Source organism: Hippichthys cyanospilos, chromosome 6 (genome assembly GCF_059441005.1).
Source record: "Hippichthys cyanospilos isolate Australia breed blue-spotted pipefish chromosome 6, RoL_Hcya_1.0, whole genome shotgun sequence".
In the NCBI taxonomy this organism is placed as follows: Eukaryota; Metazoa; Chordata; class Actinopteri; order Syngnathiformes; family Syngnathidae; genus Hippichthys; species Hippichthys cyanospilos.
In genome coordinates, this window is record NC_142374.1 from 19,757,486 (window position 1) to 19,781,538 (window position 24,053).

The window sequence follows — 24,053 nt, forward strand, 5'->3', positions numbered from 1 at the left end:
CAATTTTTCAAGTGCTTTGTTGTGCTTCGATAATTGTCTAAAAAGTAGCAAAAAGTGGCAAAGGTGCTTTTTCCCATGTGCTAGGACATTAAAAAAACTATACTGTAAAATCCCATTAAAAAACAAAGGCGAAGACAGCGAAGCATCTGCAGCAAGGTTTTACCGACTTTTCCAGGAGCTCAGACGGAATGTTAATGTTGCTAGCCTCACCTCCGTCCTTTCTCCTCTCTCAAAGATACAAGGGCAACACTGCTTTAATCCCACCCCTCGACGCACACAAACACACACACATACACCAGCGCCTTCCTACCTCCTGCGCGTGTCCGTCGCCATGGCCGCCAAACCTTCCCTTCCATCACGCGCAACGTAATTAAAAAGGCCTGTTTAGCTCGGGCGACAATATTCGAGTGACACTCAATCTGAAAAGCACACGCTTTTAGGAGCGCTTTAATTGGATCTGGACGATGGCGCAAGACTCAACACACACACTCTCATCATGCACAATGCAACAATGATTGAATTATCGTCACTCATTTGTCTGATGTTAACATAAAAGCTTAGAAGATATGATTTATGGCGTATACGATCAGCCCCGAGAAAATCTGGGTATAGCTGGCGTCCGTAAAATTTAAAAAATATTAATTTTAACTAAATGCTTTAAGTGCCGCAACTTTAGTGCCATGGACGGGAATTCCCGTCATTTACAATAGCAATAACAATAATAAATCATAAAATTCTCGTTAAATACGTTTTTTTATGGAGGTTAGCTGACACCCTTGACTAATGCTTACCTAATATAAGCCAATTGAGAACTGTAGTGCTGACTGTGACCATTGGATGGCAGTGTTTCCACGCTTATTACACAGATGTTACCTACATGCAATTCAAAGTAAGGAATGGAAATCAATCTTTTATATGATACCAGCCATATTTACATCGACGTACACACAATATTCTATCAGAACGCATCAGTGAAAATGCTAAATATACTGGCCCTCTAGAGGTTTCCTTTTTCGATAACACTTGGCACTTAAAGAGTTAAGTAGTTATGAACTACTGTAAACATGTCTTGTAAAGCACCCATCCAGCATTTTGTCTCTTGTGCTTTATTTAAAATGACAAATTCATCAAATTAAACCGATTCATTTCCCAGCCCTACTTTGTATAGATCATTTTTAACACCAGAAGGGTCAACTAAACAAGTTAATTTAACTTAACAAAAGTCAGCTAGCTTAATGCTAACATCATGCAAACTGCACGCGCAAACACACAGGCCAACAGAAATGAGCATTAATATTATGGGAATTTTCATGCTAAAAAAAGGCTCTAAATGTCATTAACAGACACAGTAAATGAAGAACTCTGTCTCTTCTTCTTGATCTCAAGTACATTGCATGTCTTCCAATAGAGCTCAGTGCTGCCTCACATGTTGTGGAACAACACGGTACTACACTTAAAATGTGCTGCTTTGAAATTGGAGCTTCCCTGTCTATATCGTGTTAAAAACCATTCAGAACTACTGTAATAAAACTACTTCAATAATGAAAATAACTACGGTTGATAATATATATCGCCTATTCGTGTAAAAAGTATCATTTTGACTCCTACTTTCTTTGCTGAGTGAAGGCAAAGACACTCGCCCAAGCAATTTCATACACCATCCCTTCAGTGAAATAAGTGAAAATGAGATTCAAAAGCACAAAGCTGCATCCCGCCGCATTTTCAAAAATCACTCCCGACCGACAAGCAAGAAGAAGCATGTTTGAAAACGAGTTTTCGGGATCAGGATGGTCCGAATGTTAGCGGTTTACCGAGACGTGACGTTGTGAGTTGACGTGATGCCTACCAAACGAGGCCGCAGTTATAATCTGTGCTTCCAAATATTCTTTACTGATATTTCTATTCATTGCAGAAGCAAAACTGGCCTTTCATGGCTCTAAACTCGTCTTTGTCAGGGCGTGAGACTACGACAGATTTACCCACAAAATTATGGGGATATGACAACTACGGCTGGGCAATAAATCAAATTAATTTGTCATTTTAAAAATGGAAGATTTGAAAATGAGCTAAATCATGAAATTGAGATTTTCCGTCATGGCCCTAACTACGTAATTATTACGTACTATAACTTTTTTGGTACCCGCCATTTAGCTACAGTTCTTTAGGCTAACACTTGAAAATATTTTTAAAAAATAAGAAGCTGGGATGGAATGTCTGGATTTACAGATGTAAAATTACGTCTTTGGGATTAAATAATAAACTTGATAACTAAATTATTTTTCACAGTCTGGAACTGATTAACTGCATTTCCATTCATTTCAATGGAGAAAAAGGTTTTTCTTCAAAGAACGTCAGGAATGTGTATTCTAGTTGAGCACTGACTTTCCTGACAACTTTCTAATATTTTTCCCAACATTTGAAAAGCAATATCTGTACTCTTCTACTTTTGCAACAAAATAAGCCTGTTCCAATTTCCATGGATGATTGCGCAACTCTTTGTGAGCATCAGTTGGAAAGACATGGAGCCATTTTGATTACAAAACCTAATGCACATAATAACAGGAATAAAAGGATCCTGGATGAAATACAGTTCTGTTGTTTTCTGGACACCCAGAAAAATGGCATCGAAAAACAGACTTCACTTTTCTTGCACAATACATCCCCTTTGTAATTTTTTTGGTTGCGAGCCTCTCAATCCTCCGCAGCGTTCAGCCCACAATTCTCTCGGTCTCCGCCAGCTTCAATCTTCTTTCCAATATCCCTCCTCTGAGGTCCATTTCCTACTTTCCATTATCATTCCCTCGCCGTACTCTCTCTTTTCTTTGGGAGCCCGCTCGCCACCTCCGGCGCTTATCGACGGCGGCCTTTGAAAAGCCTCACCTTGGCAATTATCGCGTACTCGTCTTCTCTTAGCGTTTACATTTGCCCGTTATGAAACGCTGCAAATGACGCGAGGCGGCAGCCAATGGGAAGCCCTCGGATCATTTCGTGCTTAGTCTTAAAATCCAGCGTGAGAGAAGAGCACACTCAATAGCAAGATAACGCAACGTCAAAGTTATTATTTTCGACTAAAAGTAACACAATAATTAGAGCCAAAATTTAAAATCTTTTCTTAAATAAATAACTAAAATAAAAATGCTCACAAAAAATCTAAAAGTACGTATAATGTTAAAAAAAAACTAAAAGTAACAGACTGTAATTACTGCAAAAAATGACCTTAGTTTTTGTTTTTACCAGTTTCTCAAAAGAGACTTTGATTTTCATTTTTAATATAATTATTTTGGCATACAGAAAAAAAGGAAGGGCAAACAATCATTTGAAAATTGTGCTTGACTTGACTATACTAACAATCAAGCCGCAATTTTTTCTCTTGATTTGAGCCCTCTATAGTCAAGTGTGATGTAACTGCAGGTTTTTTATATATTTATGTTTTATTTGTATTTTTTTTTGTACTTTCTACCAGGCGCAAATACGGGTATCTGTTCAAGGTATCAATTTATTGAACAGCAATGAAATAGAATTGAAAAGATATGTGTGTGTACATATATATATATATATATATATATATATATATATATATATATATATATATATATATATATATATATATATATATATGAATTATGTGCAATGCATGTGTCATGTTTTGGCATTGCCAGGTGAAAAAATACAAATTTAATGAAATGATGAAAAACAACAACAAAAAAAAGATCGAAGTCTTTAAAATTACCAAACCAAAAATCCCCAAATAAAGTTCATACTAAAAGACTATAAACTAATGAAAACACGAGAAGGGCGCACAAGGACAACAAGCAACTGGAATTGGTACTAGACTTATTGACACTTGGACACATAGACAATGACTCGACAAGAGCTGAAAGAAAACAGGGAACTAAATACACTCAAAACTAACAAGACAAAATGAAACACCTGGAGAGGAAACAATAGGCAGAGGAAGCTGATTGGTCAACACAAGAGGGAAATTTAACACAGGAATCATATTGACAGGACACTGACACAAGGGGAACAGAAACATAAAAGAACCGAAAACCCCAACACTCATCAAAACACAAACAAAACACCACAGAACATAACAGCTTTTATATGTTCAATAAAATAATCAACTGAAAGAAAGGAGATAAAAGAATACGCTATCGAAATATTGATTTTGTATTTGAACCGCTATTTTACCCTGCAGTATTCTGTCGGTGTTACGTTAAAAAATATGTTAGTGCTAAAAATGTAGGTATGTTCAGATAGGATGTTGCTATAAACAGACGGTTAAAAAACAGTAAAAAAAAAAACCTCATCACAACGCATGTGTGCATCTTATCCGTCACAACAATTGTTTTTTCTGCTCACTTTTTGCTGCTGCGGCTTACATACCGATGCGGCTAATAGTCCGAAATCGACGGTAGCTACATTGAAATATCCCAAACTACAATAAGCACACTAGTAGAACGACCAGTTTGTAGATCAGCTTCCACATCGGCGTGAGCAACCAATATAGCACGCATGACTAAATTAGGCTCAAAGAGAGCACCGTACCTAATGCATGGATGTCGACAAATTGCCCAAACGGCTCGGCTTTCCGTAGCGCCCACCACTGCCTTTTATCCAGAGCAGCTGTTGTGCGTATCGATCGGCGTACATTAGTTCCGCAACGCGAACTGGCGCTCTGAGCCTAAGCAAACAATAAAAGCTTATTGATTACCCCGCTCACCTGACACCTGCCTGCTTTCTGCTGGTCTGGTGTGATTTGACATCGGGCCTTTTACGACACCCCCAGCAAGCATTAGTGGCTCGATAGCGACGGACGGAAATAGTCCAGGGAAACACCTCTTGAGCGATTCATCAATCAATATGTTGTCTTTTGACCCAGTTTGCATGCTACATGACATAGCACATCAAATACTCTAACTACTTTTTGTACAGTGGTACTTCTACTAACAAAATTAATTCGTTCCGTTAGTAATTTTGTAACGTGACTCATAAGTAAAGCCACTTTCTTACATGTAAATTGCCCCTAAACCCTTTAACCCCTAGGGAAAATGTTGTCCCAACTCGGGCTTTTTGATGTTTTTGATGTGTGATAACAAAGGAAAAGCATACCAAAAAAAAAACACTAGAATGCTAATATATCGCATAGATTGTCAAAACAAGACTACTTGCAATATGCCACGCTGACGTCCCTTCTAAATGCTTACAAACGGGAGCTTGGGAGATACACAGTATAGGTGTCAAATTTAGCCCGTGTCGGGCTCATTTACTGCCATTCAAAATTGGAAGTATTGTCAATTATGGACATATCAAAAACTTGACATTTTATCCTGCATTTCTCCCAATTTTTGCTTATGTCCTATCAACAGCAACTCACGAACAGGGCGCAATTGAAATTTCTGGGGGTGCTAGCGGCCAACTTGACATTTGCAAGCCTTTCAATGACTTCGATGATTGGCTAAGCTTGGACTCCCATGAGTTCATAGGAGCAATAATATTTTTTTGTGAATTATTTTGAGCATGTAAGTTTACTTAAGTTTAGTTTGGGGTCATGCCAAGTTCTTCCTGCGTGATATCATTGCTAAAGTGCGAACGACATACTAACCGCTAATGTCAGACGCGAGAGCCCAAAATGGTATGTCACATATGTGTTTTTTATGTGAATAGGAACTATTTGTTTAAATATCCATTGCGTGCGGAGCTAACGCTATTAGTCAGTTTTCGCATGCGTTTTATGTTTTTCTTTTTGTCAGCATTTGTTTTTTGCAACAATCAGCAAACTGTTGCTCATTCCGAAGTGAGTTGGGGTGAATGCAAATTTTTGCGCTCATTAAAGCAAATACCAGCGCAGCAACAGCTTGCGTCTTGAAAAGCGTGTACGTTAGCTCTCTCGATTCTTAAGGCGCCATTATATTCCATGTCACTCAGTATGATAATGCAGTGCTGTCGCACACCAACTATGAAAGTAAACAATAGATATGAGCAAACAGCAGGACAGGCGAAGCATGGACCATTATTTCACAATGGGGCAGAAATTCGAAGACATGTCACTGATTGAGGACTCTTGTCACCTGCTGCTCAAAAGAACAACACAATGAAGCCCTTGTTTCCATGAACGTCCCCAAAACAGGTACACTACCTGTGGAGACTCAATTAGAAAGCCATTAGTCACTGGCAGACAAGAGGCCTAATTGCCGCCTTGGGGGAATCACAAGGACGTGAACGCCCCACGACATCCATCATGCTCACATTTCTCCACAGCGCTGCCCATGTTAGCATCAACTCCATTTTATGTTTGTTTAGAGAAAAAAAAGTTGGTTTGGGTACATGAAGGCAACTCCTTCACTGCCATTGACGACTATTGACGTCAGAGGTGAGGTTTTTTTTTTAAATCCCCCTTTAATGCCGTGACAGAAAAAGTATGTTTTTTTTTTCTTTTCAAATTAATTCATTCAATCCCAAAGACGCATGTTTACATTTTTCCTTAAAGAGTCATAATATTCAAATTTGAAATATTCGAATATGAAACCACCCCTTAGCAAAATTGTCTTCAAGTGACTTGGAAGCTGTGGGGGTGAAGATCCAAAGCAACTTTCAAGCTACTGCCAGAAGAGTTTGTAACACTATAATGCAGAAACAACCAGTTCCGTATTGATCTACGCATTTCCTTAAAGGTTTTTGCCCCCAGACAGATCTTTTTGACTGGGTGGGTGAAGATTCAGAGCCACTCTCAAGTAACATCCAGCGGGAGAAACAGATGATATCGTCTTTACACCTGGAAACTGTTGTCCGCAAAACAAACAAATCATGGAGGGTTTTAAATTGATCCATATTAAGAAATCATTTGTATCCGTAGAAAGACAGAGATTAGATATTAAAAATGTAGACACCCCCATTTAAATGCCACATTTTTGAGAAAACCATGAGACTAAAAAGCCATTTTAAAACTTTTTCCGTCATTATATTACATTTGTGGAGATTGTGGAGATTTGTGGAAATTAAACTACACAGATAATGTGATTGCACAAGTGTATACACCCTCTTACAAATAAGGTTGCATAAGTGTACACACCCTATTATCAAAACCAGTATGTTCACATGTTGATTGACCCTGTTTTTTTCCCGCCTTTGATATATCAATCTGCCAATTATAATCTGCAAATTCCCACCACCGATTTCAGGACGTTGGACACATAAACGGCGTCTGCATAGCGTGGCATTCCAAACTGTAGCGAGGACGAGAAGGCTTTAAAACATCAAACGTGGACGCCCCTCAATTGTGCACACTTTCTGGCAGCGTCTGGTCTAGACGCAAGCTGTCAGGCCTGCAGCCTTTGAGACGTTCAATGACGTCAGTAAAATGAAAGTAATCTGCTCAAAGTGGGTCAAACGTTGCGCTGCATAGCAGAAAAGCATTGCAGCTGGAGTGTGATAACTAATATTAGGATTTCACGTATCATAGATAAGTGGTTCTCAACCTTTTTTCAATGACGTACCCACTGTGAAAGAATTTTTAAGGCAAGTACCCTCTTACCAACACAGCCTTTTTTAGACAAAAAAAAAAAAAAAAAAAGGGACTCGAGTGCTTTACCATCTGTGATTTAGTAAACTTTGGAACTACAGCGCAGTTATATTTCCAAGCATATTTTATTTAGCCACACTAGAAGATAGCGCATGTAAAATCACCTTTTTTATTTTTGGTTCATCTGCCGGAAAATGAAATCACTAATGATAGTCTGCATCCGTATTGAACATGAGAAAATAAAGGCATTTTGCAAAAAAATCTCAATAACATAATTTAGCAATACATTGCTTAATGTTGCGATTGATTTGCTCTTAATTTGAAAAGAATGGTTCTTTCCATGGCATTAAAAAGCATTCAATTACATTTTTTGATACCCGATATCTGCTGTAGTCCTTGAAATGTTGTTTTTGTCATTTTTGACTTGACCTAGACTCTTAAATATTTTCCTTGGACTTGTCTTTGACTCCGCCATTGAACTCAAAAAATATTTTTGTCAACACGGCCAAGTCTAATTGTTTTTTATTTCTAAAAATGAATGTCCTCCTTCCAAATATAGTTTTCAGATTATGCAAATACCCGTTTCATTGGTTAATCTGCGTGCGGTCTTTTTCTAGGTCATACCAGCGAACAGCAAGGTTATAAATTGCAGTTTTAAATTTTGTGGTTGTGAAACGTCTGGAGTTGAAGTTTTCCTCGAACCTACAGTATGTGACTATGAATTGACTTGGACTCGAATCACTGTGACTCACACTTGACTTTGATTCGATAACTGTGGAATTCTCTACAGCCCTAACCTAGATAATAGAGTGTGTTCTGCCCTTCTTTAAAAATATCTACTTGCCATGCCAGAACATTACAATTGGTTAATTGTTGGTTATAGTTTTTTGTTAACTACACCATACACTGTCATATTGAAACAGAGACGTGAAAGTAGACAAGAAATAAGGTAACCTGTATAAAGTGTCATGGGTGTGCTATAAATATAGTTGACTCATTTAGGCATGCATGAAGAGGCTGATTAATTCATCCTTGTATCCTGTCAAATATAACCTCCAACAAAAATTACAAAAATATTTATAGTTCACCTTGACAATTTTTAAATACTTTAACCCCCAAGCTTCTTTCATGGAAAAAAAAATGTGTCCGGCCAGACACATCTACCCCTTGATTGGCTAATTAGCTTTCATACAGGCCAATCACATGCTAGGTTTGTATTCTCATTTTTATTGTGCTAGCTAACTGCTAACTCCTTGATTGTCTAATTAGTTGTCATACAGGCCAATCACTTGCTAAATTTGTATTCTTCATGTTTGAATTGCGCTCGCTAACTGCTAACTTCTCGCTTGGCTAATTAGCTTTCATACAGGCCATTCACTTGCTAGGTTTGTATTATTTGAATTGTTCTAGCTAACTGCTAACTCCTTGATTGTATAATTAGCTTTCATACGGGCAAACCACTTGCTAAATTTGTATTCTTCCTGTTTGAATTCTGCTAGCTAACTGCTAACTTCTTGCTTGGGTAATTAGCTTTTATACAGGCCAATCACTTGTTAGGTTTGGATTCTTATTTCAATTGTGCTAGCTAACTGCTAACTCCTTGATTGTATAATTAGCTTTCATACGGGCAAACCACTTGCTAAATTTGTATTCTTCCTGTTTGAATTCTGCTAGCTAACTGCTAACTTCTTGCTTGGGTAATTAGCTTTCATACAGGCCAATCACTTGATAGGTTTGGATTCTCTTTTGAATTGTGCTAGCTAACTGCTAACCTCTTGCTTGGCCAATTAGCTTTCATGCAGGCCAATCAACCGCTAGATTTGTATTCTCCCAGTTTGAATTCTGCCAGCTAGCTGCTAAAAGTTTTTTGCCGATTTGAGTCCCCAAGAAAATTTATAAAGGTCCGTCCACTTAGCTTATGTTCAAAAGTCTGAATAACTTTTGGATTGCACGTAATAACTTTGTTTTCCATTTCTCTATATAATCAAAGTCAATCAAGAGCAAAATTATTGATTGTTACTCCAACTTTTGTTCTGCAAGGGTCAATTTAATGCGGTCATGAATCCGACTAATGTGATTTCAAGTGGTACAATTGTGATATGCGTCATTGAGTAGCCTCATTTTCTTCTACTATCTTTTGTGTTTTAGCTTGATGAAATTACTTGGTTTTATGCTTTCCACTTTAAAGGAAATTGTCATGCCATCGTGCCTTGCAATTTCCCTCACTCGCATCTCATAGAAAGACTAAAGGATGACAAGACAGATGACAAGATTGTCAGCTTCTCTCTTCACCCCTCCGGCTCACATGACACGAGTGCTGCCTCGTGTTGCAGAGAAAACAATAACAGTATGACTGGTGTAATCTGACCATTGGCGTGCTGTTTGGGACATGAAGCTGCTTCCCAAAAAAGAGGAGCTACTGATATAAATTCAATATCAAGGCCTTAGGACCTTTGATCAATTTCTGGCTTTTTGCCACTCCTTGCAAATATTTTTTTCTTCCCTGCTCAGTCTTTCCAAAGCTTATTTTCCAAGAAATAATTATTTCACAAATGAGCCTTGTTGAAGTATTTTGAAAGAGCAAAGTAGACATTTTGTTCAGAATTCTAGAATGCAGTTTATGCAGACATTGAGCTGACACTAAAATGAAATGCCGTGGAATTCATTGAATGGTTGAGCATTTTAAGTGTGATACGTGAGGCTGGAGTGATTTGAATTAGTGGTCAAATGTGTTACAAGGAGGGCAACTATCTCGTTTGTGTGGGGATCATTGGGTTAATGCACATGTGATATGTAGTTGCTGATATGAGCTAAATGAGCTGAAATTTTGATATTGGGATTTTTTGAATCGGTTAAGAAATATGGAAGGAGGAATTATGTACCTCTCAATTCTGGATTTTTATCACAATAAATGCAGAATTTCGGTAAAGTGGGAATTGCCAAAATGTGGATGAATATTTCCAAGATGTCCTGGAAATTTGTTATTGAATTGTTTTAACAATCGAGTGATTTGGGGGAATATGGTAAATAGTTTCTTGCATCGTTTACATTTTGTGACTGTTTGAATTTGGGGTTCAGGTTTCTAATATTTTAAGAATTGATTTTAGAAGTAATTAGATAAAAATTGATTCACATAATGATTTTAATGTAAAGTATGCAAATATGGAGAGGATCAAAATTCTCACATTCTGTAGTAGCTGTGACTTCAAATTTGTGTGGATTCAAAGAATGAAAATGTATATTTGTCCTTTTTGTTACCATTTGGAAATGGGATTTCCGCGCGAAGCGGCTCTTGATTCAAACAACACATTTTCGTTGTTTTTTTTTTTTAAATCGATATACATTTTTTTCAAGTTATGAACCATGTTATACTATATGTAACATATACCATATGTTATACCTATTTATTTTTTTTAAAAGAGTTTTTTTTAAAAGGACAATAAATGACTTCTATTCTTTTCTATTCTCAAGGTGCTGCCTTTACTTTTAATAAAAACTTAACAATCAGCAGCCATTTTTACGTTAAGGTTTGTGGTCTATCTATTAAATGGAACTTTTTTAAATAACTTGCAATCATATTTAGTTTAGGTTTTTTTTCAAGCAAGTAAGTAAAGTAAAGTAAGTTACTTTTCAGTAAAGTAAGTTACTTTTTAACACAAGTTATTATCACAGGTTTTTAAGCCACTTAGCCACATTAGGGCCTCTACAGACCAAGCCGACATTTGGGGTCGGAACTCGTCGTGCAACGTCAGCTCGGTGTGGTGTAACGAGTTTGTCACGGGGAATCAGAAAAGTGTTTTGGGCGATTTCAGCATGTTGAATTGGGTCGGTGCGAGCGGATCAATCTCAATTCTTGAGTGCCTGTTTAGCTAGTGTGGTGAATTTCTTTAACGCTTGTAGTGGTTCTGGCCCGGCCGCGTTTCCGGAATCAGCCGCCGGGCAATCCTGGTTGGTGATGAAAATGAAAACCTCTTGGACTCGGGCATCATGGTTGGAAATAGATTTTATTCTATAGTTTCATACTGCTGCCGTTAAACGCAGACTCTCATGAGGTCAAGATGGGGACAGCCCACATTGTAATCTTCTCAAAATGCACCCTTAGATGTATCTCCTCCTACTCAAATTACATGTCATAGTCCACCTCTGCCAAATGTGGCGCCTGGCCATCGGTTGAGCTGCACGAGGAGATCCATCGTCAAGTTGATTTAAATAGCCATAAATCATCACAATTTCTAAGAGCAGCTCACATATTGTAACATCACAAATACACAAAGACATCCCCTGAACAAAGCTCCCAGAAGAGGAAGGAAAAACTAAAAAAAAACCCATCTGGGGAAAATAAGAAACCTTCAGGGAGGAGCTCCTTTCTTGGCTCAATAGGTTGCACAAGTGCCAAGTGCCAAAAATAACACATTGTGCCATATTAGGTCACTCATATCATGAGTGAAAATTTTTATTTGTACATTGTGCAAAATGTACACCACAAGGTAGGAACACTAACTATCGCCACCTATGGGACGGAGGAGAACTACATCCAACGCAGATATTATAGCAGTATATAACACGCAAGTTTGTATCAGCTGAGAAATGCGGAAGGATAACAAAATATATTTTGGGGTGAAGAATAAGGTGAAAAGGATGAAGGAACATTTTCCTTGTGAAAATCTCAAACGCTTTGAGCGCGCGCCGCGATGCCGGACATCTGATGTGCGAGCAAGTGCAGACTGTCCGGCTTTGTGTTGATGTGCTCACACGGCGTCCACCCAACACTTCTTTTTCATCATCTCCCGCTTCTTGTTTGCTCGCATTGTGCGCGCGAGATGGCTTGATAGAGACATGCATTATTCATCCACGTGTCCTTTCTGTCATTGTGGATGCATGCGTCGGGCGCAGAGGGGCGCGAAGCCCGACTACAATCAATCAATCGGGGTCAGACGTGCAGCACAATGGGATATGTTAATTGAACGACAGCGGATGCAAATGAAAAATGCGCCGTGGTGCCTGGGCTTTAAGTTCATGTGGATTTGTTTCCAGGAAACATTCATGGCCAGACATCCTAACGACAAAATAGAAATCGCTTGAAAAAGTAGGACAGTAGAGTTGTATGAGCCAAGACGTGTCATGAAAAACAACCGCCTTACAAAATGTTTACTTAAAAATGGTTTTTCTGAACCAGGGGTAGGTAAACGTTTTTAAGGTTCTAAAATTTGAGAAAATATGATTTTAGCATTTCAAGATTCAAGAGTTTTCTTGCGATATGCATAGTATTACTTCCCCAAGCAGACTATATTCTACAATAGAGCAAATAATAAAGTAGACAGTAAAACAAAAATTAAAAAAACAGTAAGAGCAATAAGGGCAGTAATATTGAATGACTAATAAATGAATAGACTTACATTCTGAGCATATTATGGAGTAGATTGAGTCGAAGAAACTGTACATATGAGGATGCTAGTGCAAAATATTAAGTATTTAGCAGCGTTCCTGCACTGTGCAGGATTTGTAAGGTGCATGTGTGCGTGCGGTAAAGTGAGTGGTGATGAGGCAGATTAGTCCCTATTTATAAAGTGCCTATTTAGTCAACAAAGGGAAATAATGATGATGATAGTGCAAAATATTAAGTATTTAGCAGCGTTCCTGCACTGTGCAGGATTTGCAAGGTGCATGTGTGTGTGCGGTAAAGTCAGTGGTGATGAGGCAGATTAGTGCCTGTTTATAAAGTGCCTATTTAGTCAACAAAGGGAAATAATGATGATGATAGTGCAAAATATTAAGTATTTAGCAGCGTTCCTGCACTGTGCAGGATTTGTAAGGTGCATGTGTGCGTGCGGTAAAGTGAGTGGTGATGAGGCAGATTAGTCCCTATTTATAAAGTGCCTATTTAGTCAACAAAGGGAAATAAGCTCTACCCCCCCCCCCAAAAAAAAAAAAAAAAATGCTACTGAGAATGCATCTTACTGTCAATTTCTGGTTCAATGCCATTGTGTGAAATGCAGACCGTGTCTGGGCCTGATTCCCATTTTAAAAGCTTACTGTATATCCACAAGACCATGAAACAATGATGTCTGATAGATGCATACTTGTCGTTATGCTTTTTCGACAGGACGAAAGGCAGGTTGCGATCTCATGGTGGCCACAGATTGAGGAGACATGCTAATTCCACAGGTGATGTCGCACATCTGGAGGTGTCAAAGGCCCTTCGCATCCACTCTGATCCTGCCAGCGAGTGTTTACCCCCTGAGGTGAGAGAGACAGACAAAATGCTAGAACGCGCTCTGAGTAAGATGCACCGCAAGTACAAAAATACAGTATCCGTCCATCGTTTCCTACACCCTTGAGAAGGTCATTAGAGACATATAACCATTTCAGTTCACATCTATGGACACATTTTGAGTCTTTGATGAAGTTAAAAAGCACGTCTTTGGACTTTGAGATGAAGCAGCCTATCTTGAGAGAAAACAAACAGCAAAGAAAGGCCCTTCCTGAGATTTCAACCCCAACTCTCAGAACTGCGCTAAGCTCTCAGCCACCATGCTGGCCCAAAGTCAACAAAAGTTTATTTATGTAGCCTCATGAAAGACTTTCAAAGTGCTTCACAGGACCATAGTTTGCAAAGCTCAAGGACATCCCCGGTTAAGGAAACACTCCAATTGTAGGAGAGGGGAAGTGGCAGTAAAACAGGCCAAAATGCAGATGCCAAGGTGTAAGGCAGGGCAGGGTGTGGTTTCACTAAACGCAATAGTGTAAAAATAAATCTTACAAAGATTATTTGACAACTAATCATTTACCAATTTAACTCTTTCGCTGCCACGGATGAGAATTCTCATTTTTTCACATAGTAATAACAATAGTAAATCATTAAAATCTCATCAAATACATTTTTTATGGAGGGCTGCTGACACCCTTGCTGAGCTAATATAAGTGAATTGAATGCGACCATTGGACGCAGTGTTTCCACACTTACAACACAGATATTACCTACATTAATTCTAACTGAAGAATGGAAGTCAATCTTTCATATGGCAGCTCCCATATTTACATAGCCATAGCACACAATATTCTGGTGGCCTTGAAATGTGAGTGAAGATGCTAAATAAACTGTCCCTCTCGTGGTTTCCTTTTCCGATAACGCTTGGCGCTAAAAGAGTTAATGGATAATTATTTTTGATAGGGATGGGCAAGTATCAACAACACAAGGTGTACAAACCAATACCAGCCTTATTTCAAGATTTCATTACTTGCTACAGAAGCTGATATCTGTATCAGTTGCCTGCTTTTGGCCATTTTACGATCACAAACTAGAAATTAGAAAAATAGAAAACTGACATCAGTTTCTTGTAGTTTTAAGGCAGATTGCTTTAGTTTGATATTTCAATATGTCTAAAATTATCTTTTTTTTTTGGGGGGGGGGGGGTATGTATCAAAAAGTAGCGATGGTATCGGTAACTGCTATTGGTGACTTTTCAAGGATTGAGTGCTCATACTGATATCGGTTTGTGAAAGTGATATTCCTAATTTTTAAAGACCTAAAATTGTCCAAATGCTAAAATTTCAGCCTCTTGACAAAACATATTTTCACATCTATTTAGTCCTGTTTGAACACGGACCGATTATCATCATTATGACGTCGAAAAAGAGCTTTTATTTTGAAAAACGTCAACATTTTTACCTTTTATTTCTTTTTTCGCCAGGCGCAAGGGCAGGAAGAGCCTGGCGGAATGCCAGGCTAATAATACACAGGGGTGAAATTGTCTGCTACTAAATCTAATGCATATGTAAACAGGATCATAAATGATGAAGGCTCTTGCCGGAGACCTTAGTAATAAAAAGTCAAAGAGATATCTGCTCCACGAGGTCTGAACGTTCCCCTCACGCGCGCTGATTAACACACGACTGCACTGCATTAAATATAAACTTGCCATTATTTATTGAACACCCTCTGAAAGCTATTACGCAGCGCTAAAGTTTTCACCCAGAAAATTGGCCCGCTTAATATTCTGCCGCATTCCAAAGACGCAACTTGATAGAAAAACTCGATGACTGGAGATGAGGAGGGGGCTTTGCGCAGATGTAATTATGAATTTCAAACAAAAGGACGCCGGCTGCAAAATTGGGGCCTTTTAAAGCCCTCATATGTTCCCTATTTATCCCAAAGTCAATTTTGTGGCTAATGGCTTCATTACTGCCGTCATGCTTGAGGGGGTCGTCGCTGATAAAAGTCACGCAGGAGTTGAGCGCTTAAGCCGCTCAAGCTCACATCGCTCCGCTTCTGTTTCCGGACGGGGACTCACGGTTTCCGCCTTGTCCCAAAAACCCGCTTTACCTCAGCTGCTCTTTCAAGCTGGGCTGGAAAGAGTTTCTGCAAAAGGTCCAGCCCGGCATGATGGCTCGGTGCTGCATACTAATGGCTCCTGACTTTTTTTTTTCCCCCCCTCCTCACAGTCTTGTCACTCTGCATTCCGGTTATGTTCTCATGCTGTCACACCGCAAAAGAGATGAACCTCGGCGTCAGGCGGTGCAGCGGAGCGCCTGCAAAAGTCCTAATGTTGTTTTTATGCAGAGCAGTAAATATTTGTCTCGAACCAAAACTCCAAATCAGTGCGCTACTCAACTGTTATAAATGCCCAACCAAAACATCGAGGCAACGTTTTTTTCAGGAGTTAATAGAGTTAAGATTTTTTCTACGTATGGGAAAGATCTACTTCTCCTAAAAATATGTTCTAATTTTGTCTAAATGTATGTTGTTGCAAAGCTGAATTGACCGGGCTGATTTACAGGGCTGATGCCCATGGACCGGTTTCTTTTGAGACCAATGCAGTGCGACATGTATGTTAAGGCATACTGAACTAGTTTAGCTATTTTTCAGCAGTAAAATGTTAATATTTTGTACATACTTATTTTGAGTACAATGAATGCCTCTCCAAACTGTTTTTCAATTTGCTGTCAAATGAAAATGACCTCAAATGATCAATCACGGCTCAGCTTGTGAACGTCACATGACCAAACCCCAAAAACCAGGTGACCTGTTTCATGAGCCTTGAACATAGTTCATTTTCATTCAACAGCAAGTGGATAAATGTGTTTTTTAAATGTATTAATTGTACATGACAAAAAATGTAGTTGCTGTATTATTTACAGACAAAACAGTATCTTTTTACTGCTGAAAATGGATAAATACGTTTTTAATATTCTGAGTTCTCACTAGCAAACATTATGAGAGAAATTTGTAACTTGCCGTCAACTGAAAATGACATCACAGTTGCTCAAGGTTTAGCTGCGTCGAAAGGAAAAATAACCGCTTCGAGCGCATTAAACGTTACACTGGTGCGGCGTTCATTGACCACTCACAATGTGGGAAATCAGAAACACACTTACCTTAAAGTGACACTGTGTAAGATTAAGACCATTTTTCATTAAAACTGAATAAATTAAATGATTATAAATTTCAAGAACTTGAAAATAAATGTTTTCTTACCGAACAACCGTATGTTTTAAATATATTTGTAGGTCTAGTTACCATTAAATTATATTACATGAGGGGTGGCACTCCTCTGGAGGCTGCCATGTCTGTCATAGCTACGGACAGCAAGGAGGTGCTGCATTTAACGTAATGCCCCGTAGAGCTCCCACAGGCTCATGCGAAAAATTACACATACCGTATTTTCCGCACTATAAGGCGCACCTAAAATCCTTATTTTTTTTAAAAAGCTGATGAGCTTATAATCAGGCGCACCTTGTATATGGATCAATAATGAGATGGGGAACGAACTGATAAAATAAGCTTTACCTGTTTACAGTTGAACAGGGTTGTTCATATTGATGTTGATTTATTATGCTATTGAGAGTTTAGAGTTATTGAGATATTATTGTTATTTACTTTGAGTATTACTATATTGTGATTGAAAAAGTTTTAAAATATGTCATTAATTGAGGGTGCGCCTTTTATATGGAAAAAGTTTTAAAATATGTCATTAACTGAGGTTGCGCCTTATAATCCGGTGCGCCTTATATATGGAAAGAGTTTTAAAATATATCATTAATTGATGGTGCGCCTTATAATCTGGAGCGCCTTATATGTGGGAAAAGTTTTAAAATATGTCATTAGTTGAGGGTGCGCCTTATAATCCAGTGTGCCTTATTGTGCGGAAAATATGCTACTCCCTTTTACTCGAGGGATAACATATTAAGAATTTACAAAAGATGAGCTCTATTCAGTTTTGTTACAGTCTCCAAACACTGTGCGTGCTATACATGGTAACATAGAAAATACCAGAATTTGACGCTAAAATTAAGGGTGCGTCCTATACACAGACGCGGCCTATATTAGGGGAGTTACGGTAATATCGTAAAAAGAATATCTTTAGGTTAAGTGTGTTTATGCTTCTCAATGAAATGATGCCGATTGTTTGCTCTCATTTCAGCTTGCCAATGTTTACCTCATCAGGTGTGGGTCTAATCATGTTTAAAAAAAAAAAAAAACAGGCTGCGATTGGATGTTTAGGTATTCGGGGTTTCTGCGCCTCAAAAATCAGATGTAATCGGCTCGATCTCACCTATCACCCAAATGAAGACAAGCGCTTTAGAAAATCAACGGCCCGATGTCAAAATTGTGAGCAGCCTTCCAAAAAGTGGTCTCCGTAGTGCGTTGCGCAACTTGGCAGAGTCTGGCTTTCATCTTTCGCTCATGTAATATTCACCACAGGGCTCACTGTTGATCCTAATGAAGTATGAGAGCTAAATAATCCTCTCTTTTGTTCCGTGTATGATTAATCTTTTTGTTTCTCCGCCTATGCTCGGTACACGCTTAAATGGCACACTCCTCAAAAACCAGCACCATCCAGAGCTCCAAAGCACTTGAAACCTTCTCAACGAACAAATGGACGACAAGGTGCTTCGGCGCATTTTTTTTTTTTTTTTGCAGACTATTTGTCACACGCAGCCGTCTAATCCAGCGCGAGTGAGCGGCCTCACTGCTCCGTATCGATTTTCAACTAGATCCAAAAGGAGAGAGATGGACTTAATATCGCCCGCCACGGGCCGAGCCAGAGACGTAAGCATATTTATGTCAGCCGCAAACGTAGAGAGAGATTTAAGACGGAGAAGGTGAGAAGACAGAGTTGGAATCGATAATGTTCCCATTTATCTCGATTCACTTCGCCGGCAAGCTGAACCGCGTTTGCCGTAGAGGTCAAGTGCTTTTTAAGGAGCTCCGTTTTAATGATAACCGTCGTTTAGGTGAGCCTTTTTCCATTTGGCATGGCAACGATGAGCTCTATAAATAGCAGAAGGCGAGTGTACTCACGGGCCGCGCTCAACTAGAGGTTCCGATTCAAGTCGGGAACTTACAGTCTCTGTAAACAAGGCATACTGTAGCTAGGCCCGATTTTAGCCACGCCCCCAAAATCAGGAAGCGTAAAATGGTGGAAAATAGGTAGTTTTTTTTCTCAGTCTTAGCGTGTCTGCAGAAATTATCTTCACGCGTTCACAATATATTTAACAACAAATCCGAGTTTATTTGTTTTTTGTTTTATTTTTTAGGTACAGTAACATTGTGTTATCCGTTATCCGTATCAGCCACACTCGCTCTACGCAACAATAGTATTGCAAGTGCATCCAACTTATTTTGTCACTTATTCAATTACATTTACAATAAATGCTTTTCATATCTGAGAGAAAACATGGAACGAGACACCAGGGAGCTGAAATTTCACCTTGATGGTTACAATAAGTCGAAATTCAACATGGCACGACCACTTGGTTATCACGGTGTGCCATCCCTTGGCTAAAATATTTCCAGAATTAATTTGGAAGAAATGTTTTCATCAAAGGCATTTCACATTGTAGAGCATAGGTGTCAAATTCCAGTCCTCGAGGGCCGGTATCCTGCAGATTTTCCGGTGATCTCTCCTCAGCACACCTGATTCAAAAAGGATACCGACCCTCGAGGACTGGAGTTCGACACCTGTGTCGTAGAGGAAAGCATTGACAAGACGGCACAAGGGAGCTGAAATTTCACCCAAATGGTGACAATAACTGAAAATTCAACATGTATAACCACTGCTTGGTTAAAATACTGCCAGAATGATGTGGAACAAAATGACCCAAAAATGGTCAGAATCTTGCACAAGGGTTAATGATCTATGCCCTAATAAATATTTTTTCAGCCAGTTACCCACTAACTACTCAGAATTTTTGGATGGCAAAAAATTAAAAAAGACTTAATCTAGAGTTCTGTGTCTGATTTAACAAACATTGGAACTTCATTTGTGGTGATATCACTAGGTGTATTTTTTTTCCAGCCAAGAACCCATTAATCAGCATAAAGCATTTTGTTATTTAAAAAAAAAAAGATACTTTTAAATAATTTTAAATAAATCAAGACATGATTTAAATGGCACTCCATTTAAATCACAGGTGTCAAACTCAAGGCCCGCCACATCATTTCACGTGGCCCGCGAAACGCCCATTCCAATTCAAGTTTCCTGTCAAAATATCACATTTGTAAGTCAATTTAAAATTGTTTGGGGGGAAAAGCAAACGCTTTTTGTCCTCACCCTCTTTCTGATTTCCAAACTAGTTGAAAGTGTGAAAAATACACCCAAAATATATTTTATCGCAGTCATCCCGGCCCTCTGACAGAAACTGTAACTGCAACATGGCCCTCGATAAGAACGAGTCTGACACCCCTGATTTAAATCACATCTTGATTTATGTAAAATTGGAACCCCATCTGTACACCGAAAAGGAAAAACAAGGAACTAACTCGTAATTTGTCAGCTTTTGTATAGTTTCTCCTAGAAGTATCTCTTGGTGTGTTTTTTTTTACAGCCTCTCTTGAGGAATGCAGTTCTCGGATGGTGGTGTGAGTACCACTGAGGGTATTTTTTCAAGGCTTTCACATTAAAAGGAAATCATTGAAAAAAAAGACACAAAGGAGCTGAAATTTCACCCAGATATCAAAGTTCAACATGGCACAACCACTTAGTTATCACACGACCAGGGGCCTGCCATCCCTTGGCTAAAATACTGCGAAAATGACGTGGAAGAAAATGACCAAAAATGGTCAAAATACATTATGAGGGTTGCAAAAATTTCACATACCTTCTCACGCGCCTTATTTGAGAACCGCTGTTGTACTTCATTGCTTCGCGCCGCTGATAAACACTAATGACGCCTGGGCCAATTATTTGAGAACGATATGAATAATGGGAGAACTCACACGGAGATGTGTCACAGTTCAACAAGTTCCTCGCTTCTCACTCCCGTCGCAGGAGCTATCTTTATGCCCGCGATGGAGGCGGACGAGAACGGCTGACAATCAAGTTAGGCGCGCACAAAGCCATGCAAAACAAGGGAAAGCTGTCGCTTTGAAGAGCGTGTGTGCGTCAAACGCCCGCCAGCTTCTCGCTATGCCCGTCTGTCCTTCTCGCCCGCCTGTCTATCTGCCTTCAGCACGCTGACACTCCAAAGATCAACACGAAGGAGGAGAGGCTCCAGAAATAACGAGAACATTTTCATCAAACGGCCTTTCGGGGTCGCGTGAGGAGGTCATTTTATTTGCGGAAACAGAAAGGATGCGGCTCGGCTTCAGACGCTGGAAATCAGTGCGAAAATAATGACACGGATCATCGCACCTCACAAGGAAGCATTGCAGCGGCACTAACGCTGTCTCGTGCAAATATGCTAATCAGGATATGCAAACACGGTTGTAGAAATATTTCAGTTTTATTAGTCCAGTTATTTCAAAGTTTTCCTCTGCTTATTACATCTTTTCTTTTATTGTTGTTTTTAGGCTTATCATCCATTCTTTTCATTTGTTTTTTCTCAATTATATTTATTATTTCTAGGAATGTCCTGCCCAATTTTTTTTTTTTTTTTGCACTTAAGTCACCTGATATTGAGAATCTGCCGATGTCGAGTTATGATTTGATACCTCTGCAATAAGGAACAAAAAACGTATCCAAATTGTTTTATTTTATTAAAAACAACAACAATATGGCCAGTAAAGCCATGGTTTAAACTAGTGCTTCTCAAATAGTGGGGGGGGCGTGAGGTGATGCTAGGGTGGGCGTGAATGATCCCAGGAAAAAGGCTTTGTTTTTGTCATGTGGAATGTAATTGCAATAAATTATCAATTTTCATCATTTTCTTTTAGTTTCATGCACTTTGGTGCACTTTTTTTTCCGTTTTAGACTAAGCTATAACCCGTATAAACACGATAAAAATAATTAACACTTGTTGAAATTTGATTTATAGTGCGTTTTTCTGTTGTTAATGTTAAAAAGGATACATGTGTATACTTAAACAATGTTCATCAATGATAATCTTATTTATATTCAGTGCATCGACTGGGGGGGGACACGAAAAGTTTTCTCTTTTCTTGGGGGGGGGGCTGGCAAAATATAGATGAGAAACACTGGTTTAAACCAAGTATTCTATATCTATAAGCCATCATATTCAATAATACTTATTCAATTTATTGTTCATAATTATTTTATATGCACCAGTGAGAGCAGCACTACCAATTTTAAAATTTTTCTGTTCTATTCTATTCTATAGAATAATATACAATTTTCCTAACCCCGATCAGCTGAAAATTTTGTGATCTGGCCTGATTTTCAGTCATGTGTTCAGGATATGGACATCCCTAGTTTTTTTGTTCATGGTTTTTCTGTATTTCATTATAATTGTTGTTTTTTTTTTAAGTGATTCCTTATGTTTTTTTCAGTTTATTGTTATTTACTGTATATTAATTTGGATTTTTTTTAGGTTTGTTAAAATATTCAGGTTTATTGTTTTGTTAATTGTAAATTTGGGTTTTTTTAGGTTTGTTAAAATATTCAGGTTTATTGTTTTGTTAATTGTGGGGTTACAGGTCTTAAAAAAAAAAAAAAAAAAGACCGTGTTTCCCCCCAAAAATAATAACACTGCTTGGTACAGCACTTTAAACCATAACTCAATGTCAATATGAGCAACCTTGTTCAACTGTAAACACACAAAAGAAACAGGTAAAGCTTACTTTATCACTTCATTCCCCATCTACGAATCCCACTCTCAATATCGATCCATATATAAGGCGCACCTGATTATAAGGCGCACCATCAGGTTTTTAAAAAAATTACGGCTTTTAGGTGCGGCTTATAGTGCGGAAAATACGGTACTGTAAGTCTAAGTAAGCTGAGCGAGTAAATCACTAGTAATATAACTGCAAAGAGGAGGAATCTTTAATTTTATTATTAGTGCTAAGCGGTATTAGCCCCCCATCATTGGTTATTAAGTTATAATAGGTCATTAGGTCACTGGTCCCAAATCTCACCCCCTCTTGGGTGGACCACGGAACATTGGCTGCTGAAAAAGTAGATTTTGGGGCAAAATCTACCATTCACTTTTTTGAGTATCCCACCGATGCAAATGAGTAAGTTCAAGATGATTAGCATGCAACACTTCGATTGGTTTCCTTAAATAATTCAGTTTTTTTCTTTTTAAGGGAAACCGCGTCCCCAGCCGCTGCGGAACACTCCGGATTTGGACAAGCTTGGCACATCATTAAACATCTCCACACCAGCGCTGAGTTTAGTGTAAATATCAGCTGTGAGGGCAGACCGCGCAGCCTTTGCCGCTCTCCCGGGGACGACTCATTTGCATTTGACAAAAATAAGGTTGGAAAACTTCGATGGTGTCACGCGCACAGGATTGGGTGCAATGGAAATGGCGTGGATTTTTAAATATCGAGTTGCACGATAACTCGGCACGGCACATTGTTCCGCGCCGACGATTGAGCGTACGCACGCAAGGAAAGAGAACATACGGCTCGACTTAACCTATAGGCTTAATCCCATGTGACGGGGACCCAATTAAACGTTAGGTTTGATGGGCTTTGCCATGTTTCAAATCATGTGCGCTAATTTAGGACAACATTGAAGGCTGAGCTATTTCCATACGGTTCAATCAAGGAGCTGATTGCAGCCCAAAGACCGGGAATACCTCCCGAGTTGCTCCACTATCATCATAATTGCCCAAACCAAGGCTTGTGTGAATAATCGCCATCATTTGCATAATATCTCCAAAAAAAAAGGTGGGGATCAGTCATTGACTTTTTACTGGTGTCTTTTTTTAGAACCTTTCAATCAGTCCTTCCATGCGGAAAATTCCTGAATCAGGGCAAGGCCCCCCTGAATTCTCCTTGACTTTTCTGGGTCATGACGATAACAGCGAGCCCGGCGTTCTTATCTGGGAGAATGTGCGCGGCGTGGAGGATTTCACTGGATGCTCAGGTGACTAGAAAGCATTTAAAAGAGTAGCCGTCAGTCTACTAAGGGGAGGGGAGCAGTTATATCGTTCTGAGAACCCATTTTTGTGTCCATGTTGTCCCAGTAAGACATCTTACACAAGGCATCATCGGAAAGGCTGGGATGTCCTCAACTGAGCACACTAGGACTTACTGTGGTAGGTATAAAGAGTCAAATGATAAGGGCCAAAAACAAATGTCCAAAATCAATAGACGGACAGAAAATGGATGAGACGTGAATGG

At 39.0% G+C, this 24,053-nt stretch overlaps 1 long non-coding RNA gene across 2 annotated transcripts in view; it reads left to right on the top strand.

Moving 5' to 3' along the window:
* Positions 1 to 23,149, top strand: part of LOC148422696 (uncharacterized) — a 42,642-nt gene extending 19,493 nt beyond the window's left edge. For both annotated transcript variants that reach the window (XR_015865794.1, XR_015865795.1), the window contains exons 2-3: positions 13,626 to 13,764; positions 23,010 to 23,149. This is a non-coding gene — a long non-coding RNA (uncharacterized LOC148422696). The remainder of the gene's footprint in view (positions 1 to 13,625; positions 13,765 to 23,009) is intronic.
* Positions 23,150 to 24,053: the final 904 nt, after the last annotated feature.